The sequence below is a fragment of the Corella eumyota genome, chromosome 5 (genome assembly GCF_963082875.1).
Source record: "Corella eumyota chromosome 5, kaCorEumy4.1, whole genome shotgun sequence".
NCBI classification, from domain to species: Eukaryota; Metazoa; Chordata; class Ascidiacea; order Phlebobranchia; family Corellidae; genus Corella; species Corella eumyota.
Window position 1 is genome coordinate 9,373,169 of NC_137494.1, and position 12,105 is coordinate 9,385,273.

At 32.4% G+C, this 12,105-nt stretch overlaps 14 non-coding genes across 14 annotated transcripts; 3 read left to right on the plus strand and 11 right to left on the minus strand.

Annotated features, from left to right (window-relative positions):
• Positions 1–256: 256 nt before the first annotated feature.
• Positions 257–329, minus strand: Trnav-uac (transfer RNA valine (anticodon UAC)). The gene has a single exon. It is a non-coding gene; the product is annotated as a tRNA-Val (tRNA).
• Positions 330–1,266: 937 nt separating this feature from the next.
• Positions 1,267–1,339, minus strand: Trnav-uac (transfer RNA valine (anticodon UAC)). Its single transcript has one exon. It is a non-coding gene; the product is annotated as a tRNA-Val (tRNA).
• Positions 1,340–2,276: 937 nt separating this feature from the next.
• Positions 2,277–2,349, minus strand: Trnav-cac (transfer RNA valine (anticodon CAC)). Its single transcript has one exon. It is a non-coding gene; the product is annotated as a tRNA-Val (tRNA).
• Positions 2,350–3,286: 937 nt separating this feature from the next.
• Positions 3,287–3,359, minus strand: Trnav-uac (transfer RNA valine (anticodon UAC)). The gene has a single exon. It is a non-coding gene; the product is annotated as a tRNA-Val (tRNA).
• A 937-nt stretch (positions 3,360–4,296) lies between these two features.
• Positions 4,297–4,369, minus strand: Trnav-cac (transfer RNA valine (anticodon CAC)). The gene has a single exon. It is a non-coding gene; the product is annotated as a tRNA-Val (tRNA).
• Positions 4,370–5,306: 937 nt separating this feature from the next.
• Trnav-cac (transfer RNA valine (anticodon CAC)) lies at positions 5,307–5,379 on the minus strand. The gene has a single exon. It is a non-coding gene; the product is annotated as a tRNA-Val (tRNA).
• Positions 5,380–6,400: 1,021 nt separating this feature from the next.
• Positions 6,401–6,473, plus strand: Trnav-cac (transfer RNA valine (anticodon CAC)). The gene has a single exon. It is a non-coding gene; the product is annotated as a tRNA-Val (tRNA).
• A 570-nt stretch (positions 6,474–7,043) lies between these two features.
• Trnaf-gaa (transfer RNA phenylalanine (anticodon GAA)) lies at positions 7,044–7,116 on the minus strand. The gene has a single exon. It is a non-coding gene; the product is annotated as a tRNA-Phe (tRNA).
• Positions 7,117–7,991: 875 nt separating this feature from the next.
• On the plus strand, positions 7,992–8,065 carry Trnai-aau (transfer RNA isoleucine (anticodon AAU)). The gene has a single exon. It is a non-coding gene; the product is annotated as a tRNA-Ile (tRNA).
• A 125-nt stretch (positions 8,066–8,190) lies between these two features.
• On the plus strand, positions 8,191–8,262 carry Trnaf-gaa (transfer RNA phenylalanine (anticodon GAA)). The gene has a single exon. It is a non-coding gene; the product is annotated as a tRNA-Phe (tRNA).
• Positions 8,263–8,831: 569 nt separating this feature from the next.
• Trnav-uac (transfer RNA valine (anticodon UAC)) lies at positions 8,832–8,904 on the minus strand. The gene has a single exon. It is a non-coding gene; the product is annotated as a tRNA-Val (tRNA).
• Positions 8,905–9,841: 937 nt separating this feature from the next.
• On the minus strand, positions 9,842–9,914 carry Trnav-uac (transfer RNA valine (anticodon UAC)). Its single transcript has one exon. It is a non-coding gene; the product is annotated as a tRNA-Val (tRNA).
• A 937-nt stretch (positions 9,915–10,851) lies between these two features.
• Positions 10,852–10,924, minus strand: Trnav-cac (transfer RNA valine (anticodon CAC)). The gene has a single exon. It is a non-coding gene; the product is annotated as a tRNA-Val (tRNA).
• Positions 10,925–11,861: 937 nt separating this feature from the next.
• On the minus strand, positions 11,862–11,934 carry Trnav-cac (transfer RNA valine (anticodon CAC)). Its single transcript has one exon. It is a non-coding gene; the product is annotated as a tRNA-Val (tRNA).
• Between the last annotated feature and the right edge of the window lie 171 nt (positions 11,935–12,105).

Below are 12,105 nucleotides of genomic sequence, written 5' to 3' on the forward strand. Positions count from 1 at the left end.
TTAGGACCGTAATTAACCTTAAAAGCCGACCTAACAAAGCAAATACTTGGTGTAGTGCCGTATTATTTCTAAATTTTAAGATCCAAAACATGGTAACATGGATGGTCTATGTCACATTAGAAAGGTCGGGGATCGAATTCGTGGATCATGGATCGGTATTGTCGTGGGGGTCTAAAAAAATGAGAAAAAAAAACAAAAAGAAATAAAAAAAACCTCAATTTTGTTTACGTCAAAAATTTTTAATTTTTCTAAAATATAGTTCCGATGGGGTTTGAACCCATGACCTTCTGCGTGTAAAGCAGACGTGATAACCACAACACTACGGAACTCGATGTTCGTTAAATTCGTAGAAGCAAACCGGTTAATAATATCACAACGTCTTCATCTCTATGCGTATAATTACGATTTGTCTGTATGTCTTTTGTATAATAAGTCGTATCAATATTTTATAGTTATTATCGCAAAAAATTTACATTTAACCGTCCACAAATTTGCATCGGTTGCATTTCAATCAAGTTAAGCCGACAGATCACGTAATAAAGATAACGTTCTATGCTACAAAAACTTTTAAAAAACCACTCAACATGGCAACATGTGTAAACACGTAACTAGAAATAGATAACAACTTTAACGTAAACAACAAGATAGCTGATTTTTTACGGTATTTAATGACAGTATCTCAGTAGTGTCTACAATCATTTGTGTGAGAAACCTAAATAACTGGAAAATGATAAAGATTAACGTTATAAACACATTCAGTACACTTAACAAGGTATTTCAATTTTTTACTGTACAAAATAAAAATACATAAAAATATTAGATATTTTTTAATAAAAGATGGAGGATCCGGGAATCGATCCCGGTACCTCGCGTATGCTAAGCGCGCGCTCTACCATGTAAGCTAGACCCTCACGACACACCCTTGCTGTAATGATAACGCCAATCTATATTAACTTTTCAGGTACTAGTTTCCTCACAAAAATATTGTTGAAACTACTAAGGTATTGTAACCAAATACAGTAACGAATCCACCATTATAATGTTTAGTTTAAAATTGTTATCTATTTCTGGTTGTGTTTACACCTTATTCACGTGCTTACACCTTTGCCGAGTCGAATTACTTTATAGAAGTCTTTGTAGCCTAGGCCCATCTATCTCTTACACTTGTGCTGTATCAAGTGATTTGCCAGTTTAACGAGCAATATTTAATCATTTTAATCATTTTCAATTTTATTTAAGTCAAAAAATTTTAATTTTTCTAAAATGTAGTTCCGATGGGGTTTGAACCCATGACCTTCTGCGTGTAAAGCAGACGTGATATCTACTACACTACGGAACTCGATGTTCGTTAAATTCGTAGAAGCAAACTGCTTAATAATAGCACAACGTCTTCATCTCTATGCGTATAATTACGATTTGTCTGTATGTCTTTTGTATAATAAGTCGTATCAATATTTTATAGTTATTATCGCAAAAAATTTACATTTAACCGTCCACAAATTTGCATCGGTTGCATTTCAATCAAGTTAAGCCGACAGATCACGTAATAAAAATAACGTTCTATGCTACAAAAACTTTTAAAAAACCACTCAACATGGCAACAGGTGTAAACACGTGACTAGAAATTGATAACAACTTTAACGTAAATAACAAGATAGCTGATTTTTTACGGTATTTAATGACAGTATCTCAGTAGTGTCTACAATCATTTGTGTGAGAAACCTAACTAACTGGAAAATGATAAAGATTAACGTTATAAACACATTCAGTACACTTAACAAGGTATTTCAATTTTTTACTGTACAAAATAAAAATACATAAAAATATTAGATCTTTTTTAATAAAAGATTGAGGATCCGGGCATCGATCCAGGTACCTCGCGTATGCTAAGCGCGCGCTCTACCATGTGAGCTAGACCCCCACGACACACCCTTGCTGTAATAATAACGCCAATCTATATTAACTTTTCAGGTACTAGTTTCCTCACAAAAATATTGTTGAAACTACTAAGGTATTGTAACCAAATACAGTAACGAATCCACCGTTATAATGTTTAGTTTAAAATTGTTATCTATTTCTGGTTGTGTTTACACCTTATTTACGTGCTTACACCTTTGCCGAGTCGAGTTACTTTATAGAAGTCTTTGTAGCCTAGGCCCATCTATCTCTTACACTTGTGCTGTATCAAGTGATCTGCCAGTTTAACGAGCAAAATTTAATCATTTTAATCATTCTCAATTTTATTTAAGTCAAAAATTTTTAATTTTTCTAAATTATAGTTCCGATGGGGATTGAACTCATTACCTTCTGCGTGTGAAGCAGACGTGATAACCACTACACTACGGAACTCGATGTTCGTTAAATTCGTAGAAGCAAACTGCTTAATAATACCACAACGTCTTCATCTCTATGCGTATAATTACGATTTGTCTGTATGTCTTTTGTATAATAAGTCTTATCAATATTTTATAGTTATTATCGCAAAAAATTTACATTTAACCGTCCACAAATTTGCATCGGTTGCATTTCAATCAAGTTAAGCGGACAGATCACGTAATAAAAATAACGTTCTATGCTACAAAAATTTTTAAAAAACCACTCAACATGGCAACAGGTGTAAACACGTGACTAGAAATTGATAACAACTTTAACGTAAATAACAAGATAGCTGATTTTTTACGGTATTTAATGACAGTATCTTAGTAGTGTCTACAATCATTTGTGTGAGAAACCTAACTAACTGGAAAATGATAAAGATTAACGTTATAAACACATTCAGTACACTTAACAAGGTATTTCAATTTTTTACTGTACAAAATAAAAATACATAAAAATATTAGATATTTTTTAATAAAAGATGGAGGATCCGGGAATCGATCCCGGTACCTCGCGTATGCTAAGCGCGCGCTCTACCATGTAAGCTAGACCCTCACGACACACCCTTGCTGTAATGATAACGCCAATCTATATTAACTTTTCAGGTACTAGTTTCCTCACAAAAATATTGTTGAAACTACTAAGGTATTGTAACCAAATACAGTAACGAATCCACCATTATAATGTTTAGTTTAAAATTGTTATCTATTTCTGGTTGTGTTTACACCTTATTCACGTGCTTACACCTTTGCCGAGTCGAATTACTTTATAGAAGTCTTTGTAGCCTAGGCCCATCTATCTCTTACACTTGTGCTGTATCAAGTGATTTGCCAGTTTAACGAGCAATATTTAATCATTTTAATCATTTTCAATTTTATTTAAGTCAAAAAATTTTAATTTTTCTAAAATGTAGTTCCGATGGGGTTTGAACCCATGACCTTCTGCGTGTAAAGCAGACGTGATATCTACTACACTACGGAACTCGATGTTCGTTAAATTCGTAGAAGCAAACTGCTTAATAATAGCACAACGTCTTCATCTCTATGCGTATAATTACGATTTGTCTGTATGTCTTTTGTATAATAAGTCGTATCAATATTTTATAGTTATTATCGCAAAAAATTTACATTTAACCGTCCACAAATTTGCATCGGTTGCATTTCAATCAAGTTAAGCCGACAGATCACGTAATAAAAATAACGTTCTATGCTACAAAAACTTTTAAAAAACCACTCAACATGGCAACAGGTGTAAACACGTGACTAGAAATTGATAACAACTTTAACGTAAATAACAAGATAGCTGATTTTTTACGGTATTTAATGACAGTATCTCAGTAGTGTCTACAATCATTTGTGTGAGAAACCTAACTAACTGGAAAATGATAAAGATTAACGTTATAAACACATTCAGTACACTTAACAAGGTATTTCAATTTTTTACTGTACAAAATAAAAATACATAAAAATATTAGATCTTTTTTAATAAAAGATTGAGGATCCGGGCATCGATCCAGGTACCTCGCGTATGCTAAGCGCGCGCTCTACCATGTGAGCTAGACCCCCACGACACACCCTTGCTGTAATAATAACGCCAATCTATATTAACTTTTCAGGTACTAGTTTCCTCACAAAAATATTGTTGAAACTACTAAGGTATTGTAACCAAATACAGTAACGAATCCACCGTTATAATGTTTAGTTTAAAATTGTTATCTATTTCTGGTTGTGTTTACACCTTATTTACGTGCTTACACCTTTGCCGAGTCGAGTTACTTTATAGAAGTCTTTGTAGCCTAGGCCCATCTATCTCTTACACTTGTGCTGTATCAAGTGATCTGCCAGTTTAACGAGCAAAATTTAATCATTTTAATCATTCTCAATTTTATTTAAGTCAAAAATTTTTAATTTTTCTAAATTATAGTTCCGATGGGGATTGAACTCATTACCTTCTGCGTGTGAAGCAGACGTGATAACCACTACACTACGGAACTCGATGTTCGTTAAATTCGTAGAAGCAAACTGCTTAATAATACCACAACGTCTTCATCTCTATGCGTATAATTACGATTTGTCTGTATGTCTTTTGTATAATAAGTCGTATCAATATTTTATAGTTATTATCGCAAAAAATTTACATTTAACCGTCCACAAATTTGCATCGGTTGCATTTCAATCAAGTTAAGCGGACAGATCACGTAATAAAAATAACGTTCTATGCTACAAAAATTTTTAAAAAACCACTCAACATGGCAACAGGTGTAAACACGTGACTAGAAATTGATAACAACTTTAACGTAAATAACAAGATAGCTGATTTTTTACGGTATTTAATGACAGTATCTTAGTAGTGTCTACAATCATTTGTGTGAGAAACCTAACTAACTGGAAAATGATAAAGATTAACGTTATAAACACATTCAGTACACTTAACAAGGTATTTCAATTTTTTACTGTACAAAATAAAAATACATAAAAATATTAGATCTTTTTTAATAAAAGATTGAGGATCCGGGCATCGATCCAGGTACCTCGCGTATGCTAAGCGCGCGCTCTACCATGTGAGCTAGACCCCCACGACACACCCTTGCTGTAATAATAACGCCAATCTATATTAACTTTTCAGGTACTAGTTTCCTCACAAAAATATTGTTGAAACTACTAAGGTATTGTAACCAAATACAGTAACGAATCCACCGTTATAATGTTTAGTTTAAAATTGTTATCTATTTCTGGTTGTGTTTACACTTTATTTACGTGCTTACACCTTTGCCGAGTCGAGATACTTTATAGAAGTCTTTGTAGCCTAGGCCCATCTATCTCTTACAGTTGTGCTGTATCAAGTGATCTGCCAGTTTAACGAGCAAAATTTAATCATTTTAATCATTCTCAATTTTATTTAAGTCAAAATTTTTTAATTTTTCTAAATTATAGTTCCGATGGGGATTGAACTCATGACCTTCTGCGTGTGAAGCAGACGTGATAACCACTACACTACGGAACTCGATGTTCGTTAAATTCGTAGAAGCAAACTGCTTAATAATAGCACAACGTCTTCATCTCTATGCGTATAATTACGATTTGTCTGTATGTCTTTTGTATAATAAGTCGTATCAATATTTTATAGTTATTATCGCAAAAAATTTACATTTAACCGTCCACAAATTTGCATCAGTTGCATTTCAATCAAGTTAAGCCGACAGATCACGTAATAAAAATAACGTTCTATGCTACAAAAACGTTTCTATGCTACAAAAAGCACGTAAATAAGGTGTAAACACAACCAGAAATAGATAACAATTTTAAACTAAACATTATAACGGTGGATTCGTTACTGTATTTGGTTACAATACCTTAGTAATTTCAACAATATTTTTGTGAGGAAACTAGTACCTGAAAAGTTAATATAGATTGGCGTTATCATTACAGCAAGGGTGTGTCGTGGGAGTCTAGCTCACATGGTAGAGCGCGCGCTTAGCATACGCGAGGTACCGGGATCGATTCCCGGATCCTCCATCTTTTATTAAAAAATATCTAATATTTTTATGTATTTTTATTTTGTACAGTAAAAAATTGAAATACCTTGTTAAGTGTACTGAATGTGTTTATAACGTTAATCTTTATCATTTTCCAGTTAATTAGGTTTCTCACACAAATGATTGTAGACACTACTAAGATACTGTCATTAAATACCATAACAAATCAGCTATCTTGTTGTTTACGTTAAAGTTGTTATCTATTTCTAGTCACGTGTTTACACCTGTTGCCATGTTGAGTGTTTTTTTAAAAGATTTTGTAGCATAGAACGTTATCTTTATTACGTGATCTGTCGGCTTAACTTGATTGAAATGCAACTGATGCAAATTTGTGGACGGTTAAATGTAAATTTTTCGCGATAATAACTATAAAATATTGATACGCTTTATTATACAAATAACATGCAGACAAATCGTAATTATACGCATAGAGATGAAGACGTTGTGATATTATTAACCAGTTTGCTTCTACGAATTTAATGAACATCGAGTTCCGTAGTGTAGTGGTTATCACGTCTGCTTCACACGCAGAAGGTCATGGGTTCAAACCCCATCGGAACTATATTTTAGAAAAATTAAAAATTTTTGACGTAAATAAAATTGAGGTTTTTTTATTTCTTTTTGTTTTTTTTTCTCATTTTTTTAGACCCCCACGACAATACCGATCCATGATCCACGAATTCGATCCCCGACCTTTCTAATGTGACATAGACCATCCATGTTACCATGTTTTGGATCTTAAAATTTAGAAATAATACGGCACTACACCAAGTATTTGCTTTGTTAGGTCGGCTTTTAAGGTTAATTACGTTCCTAATGTAATATTCTTTTTAAAGTTATATAAAACTGATATATTCTAATAAGTTAAAATATATAAAAGTTATTCGTTTTATATATTATTTTATAAAAATTTAAATTTAATAAACAATTTATGAATAATTAATCTTTCATGTATTTAAATAAATTAACAGATCTTTTTCAGATCTTTAGTCTGACTCTCTTCCTCATGTTATCGAAGCTGATGTTTTTTAACAAAATCTAGCGTTTTAGTATTTCTTTTTCTTTCTATTGCCAAGGACAATAAAGTTGTGTAAATCGCTTAAATATTGATGTTAAAAGTAAAAACAAAACATGCCCCGACCCGGGATTGAACCAGGGACCTTCAGATCTTCAGTGTGACGCTCTCCCAACTGAGCTATCGAGGCTCCCGTAAAAAAACTTTGTCTCGCCTTCTTAATTAATTCTCTTTTTGGATAAAAAAAATTCTTATATCAACTTCTATCGACTAAGCCAATAATGCAATTACAAATTTAGTGAAAAGGTTAGTATATATTTTAATTTATCAAGTTTCCTCTTTCTTTTCTATTATTAACTAGTTTTAAACATTTATATTCATTTACTCTATATACGTGAACCCCCACTAGTTGGTGGGTTGTTTAATATTTTTGTGCGTTGTATGTGATATACGTTGTGAAAGGCCATTCTGGGACGTTCTTTTTTTAGGTAGGTTTATTTCGGTTAGTCCCTTTATCACATGCAATTTATCGTGACCAGTTCGTGCTTTCCTACTAGAGCCATACTGGGTTATATTAATTGTAATTATTATTTTCTTTAAGTTATTTTTTACACTGTAACTACCATCGACAGTGAGTGCTCTACTATTATAAATCAAATGTGTCGTAACTTTCTTTTTTTTTCGTACAATTTTATTTTGTTATTTCGTCACTCCTTTGGTATAGTTTTATTTTTTTTTGTGTATATTTTGTAAAATGTATTTTATATATCGCATTTATTAATATTATAATTTATACTGGGTTTGGTGACCATGCCATAAAATAATTAAAATCTTTATGTAAACATTAATACTTTTGACATGTTTTAAATCATTAAATTGATTTTGTCATTTTTTCCCGTCGCATTGTTGTAAAATTAATTGTATATCGTATTTAATATTTACTTTTATCAATGCGCGAAAAACCAAAATAAAATAAAAAAAAAAGCAGATGGAATTGTCTTTTAGTCCATAATAATGGAATCATTCCGAATTATTGACAATTTGTTAATAAGCTATAAAGTATCTGGCCGTTTAGCTCAGCTGGTTAGAGCGTCGTGCTAATAACGCGAATGTCGCGGGTTCGATCCCCGTACTGGCCATTCTTTTGTTTAATATCCTTCCACACAAACAACGCATGGCTTAGTCGATAGAAGTTGATATAAGAATTTTTTTTTATCCAAAAAGAGAATTAATTAAGAAGGCGAGACAATGTTTTTTTACGGGAGCCTCGATAGCTCAGTTGGGAGAGCGTCAGACTGAAGATCTGAAGGTCCCTGGTTCAATCCCGGGTGGGGCACGTTTCGTTTTTAATTTTAACATCAATATTTAGGTGGTTTACACAACTTTATTGTCCTTGGCATTAGAAAGAAAAGGAAATACAAAAACGCTAGATTTAGTTAAAAAACATCAGCTTCGATAACACAAAGGAGAGAGTCAGACTAAAGATCTGAAAAAGATCTGTTAATTTATTTAAATATATAAAAGATTAATTATTCATAAATTGTTTAATAAATTTAAATTTTTATAAAATAATATATAAAACGAATTACTTTTATATATTTTAATTTATTACAATATCAGTTTTATATAACTTTAAAAAGATTATTACATTAGGACCGTAATTAACCTTAAAAGCCGACCTAACAAAGCAAATACTTGGTGTAGTGCCGTATTATTTCTAAATTTTAAGATCCAAAACATGGTAACATGGATGGTCTATGTCACATTAGAAAGGTCGGGGATCGAATTCGTGGATCATGGATCGGTATTGTCGTGGGGGTCTAAAAAAATGAGAAAAAAAAACAAAAAGAAATAAAAAAAACCTCAATTTTGTTTACGTCAAAAATTTTTAATTTTTCTAAAATATAGTTCCGATGGGGTTTGAACCCATGACCTTCTGCGTGTAAAGCAGACGTGATAACCACAACACTACGGAACTCGATGTTCGTTAAATTCGTAGAAGCAAACCGGTTAATAATATCACAACGTCTTCATCTCTATGCGTATAATTACGATTTGTCTGTATGTCTTTTGTATAATAAGTCGTATCAATATTTTATAGTTATTATCGCAAAAAATTTACATTTAACCGTCCACAAATTTGCATCGGTTGCATTTCAATCAAGTTAAGCCGACAGATCACGTAATAAAGATAACGTTCTATGCTACAAAAACTTTTAAAAAACCACTCAACATGGCAACATGTGTAAACACGTAACTAGAAATAGATAACAACTTTAACGTAAACAACAAGATAGCTGATTTTTTACGGTATTTAATGACAGTATCTCAGTAGTGTCTACAATCATTTGTGTGAGAAACCTAAATAACTGGAAAATGATAAAGATTAACGTTATAAACACATTCAGTACACTTAACAAGGTATTTCAATTTTTTACTGTACAAAATAAAAATACATAAAAATATTAGATATTTTTTAATAAAAGATGGAGGATCCGGGAATCGATCCCGGTACCTCGCGTATGCTAAGCGCGCGCTCTACCATGTAAGCTAGACCCTCACGACACACCCTTGCTGTAATGATAACGCCAATCTATATTAACTTTTCAGGTACTAGTTTCCTCACAAAAATATTGTTGAAACTACTAAGGTATTGTAACCAAATACAGTAACGAATCCACCATTATAATGTTTAGTTTAAAATTGTTATCTATTTCTGGTTGTGTTTACACCTTATTCACGTGCTTACACCTTTGCCGAGTCGAATTACTTTATAGAAGTCTTTGTAGCCTAGGCCCATCTATCTCTTACACTTGTGCTGTATCAAGTGATTTGCCAGTTTAACGAGCAATATTTAATCATTTTAATCATTTTCAATTTTATTTAAGTCAAAAAATTTTAATTTTTCTAAAATGTAGTTCCGATGGGGTTTGAACCCATGACCTTCTGCGTGTAAAGCAGACGTGATATCTACTACACTACGGAACTCGATGTTCGTTAAATTCGTAGAAGCAAACTGCTTAATAATAGCACAACGTCTTCATCTCTATGCGTATAATTACGATTTGTCTGTATGTCTTTTGTATAATAAGTCGTATCAATATTTTATAGTTATTATCGCAAAAAATTTACATTTAACCGTCCACAAATTTGCATCGGTTGCATTTCAATCAAGTTAAGCCGACAGATCACGTAATAAAAATAACGTTCTATGCTACAAAAACTTTTAAAAAACCACTCAACATGGCAACAGGTGTAAACACGTGACTAGAAATTGATAACAACTTTAACGTAAATAACAAGATAGCTGATTTTTTACGGTATTTAATGACAGTATCTCAGTAGTGTCTACAATCATTTGTGTGAGAAACCTAACTAACTGGAAAATGATAAAGATTAACGTTATAAACACATTCAGTACACTTAACAAGGTATTTCAATTTTTTACTGTACAAAATAAAAATACATAAAAATATTAGATCTTTTTTAATAAAAGATTGAGGATCCGGGCATCGATCCAGGTACCTCGCGTATGCTAAGCGCGCGCTCTACCATGTGAGCTAGACCCCCACGACACACCCTTGCTGTAATAATAACGCCAATCTATATTAACTTTTCAGGTACTAGTTTCCTCACAAAAATATTGTTGAAACTACTAAGGTATTGTAACCAAATACAGTAACGAATCCACCGTTATAATGTTTAGTTTAAAATTGTTATCTATTTCTGGTTGTGTTTACACCTTATTTACGTGCTTACACCTTTGCCGAGTCGAGTTACTTTATAGAAGTCTTTGTAGCCTAGGCCCATCTATCTCTTACACTTGTGCTGTATCAAGTGATCTGCCAGTTTAACGAGCAAAATTTAATCATTTTAATCATTCTCAATTTTATTTAAGTCAAAAATTTTTAATTTTTCTAAATTATAGTTCCGATGGGGATTGAACTCATTACCTTCTGCGTGTGAAGCAGACGTGATAACCACTACACTACGGAACTCGATGTTCGTTAAATTCGTAGAAGCAAACTGCTTAATAATACCACAACGTCTTCATCTCTATGCGTATAATTACGATTTGTCTGTATGTCTTTTGTATAATAAGTCGTATCAATATTTTATAGTTATTATCGCAAAAAATTTACATTTAACCGTCCACAAATTTGCATCGGTTGCATTTCAATCAAGTTAATCGGACAGATCACGTAATAAAAATAACGTTCTATGCTACAAAAATTTTTAAAAAACCACTCAACATGGCAACAGGTGTAAACACGTGACTAGAAATTGATAACAACTTTAACGTAAATAACAAGATAGCTGATTTTTTACGGTATTTAATGACAGTATCTTAGTAGTGTCTACAATCATTTGTGTGAGAAACCTAACTAACTGGAAAATGATAAAGATTAACGTTATAAACACATTCAGTACACTTAACAAGGTATTTCAATTTTTTACTGTACAAAATAAAAATACATAAAAATATTAGATCTTTTTTAATAAAAGATTGAGGATCCGGGCATCGAACCAGGTACCTCGCGTATGCTAAGCGCGCGCTCTACCATGTGAGCTAGACCCCCACGACACACCCTTGCTGTAATAATAACGCCAATCTATATTAACTTTTCAGGTACTAGTTTCCTCACAAAAATATTGTTGAAACTACTAAGGTATTGTAACCAAATACAGTAACGAATCCACCGTTATAATGTTTAGTTTAAAATTGTTATCTATTTCTGGTTGTGTTTACACTTTATTTACGTGCTTACACCTTTGCCGAGTCGAGATACTTTATAGAAGTCTTTGTAGCCTAGGCCCATCTATCTCTTACACTTGTGCTGTATCAAGTGATCTGCCAGTTTAACGAGCAAAATTTAATCATTTTAATCATTCTCAATTTTATTTAAGTCAAAAATTTTTAATTTTTCTAAATTATAGTTCCGATGGGGATTGAACTCATGACCTTCTGCGTGTGAAGCAGACGTGATAACCACTACACTACGGAACTCGATGTTCGTTAAATTCGTAGAAGCAAACTGCTTAATAATAGCACAACGTCTTCATCTCTATGCGTATAATTACGATTTGTCTGTATGTCTTTTGTATAATAAGTCGTATCAATATTTTATAGTTATTATCGCAAAAAATTTACATTTAACCGTCCACAAATTTGCATCAG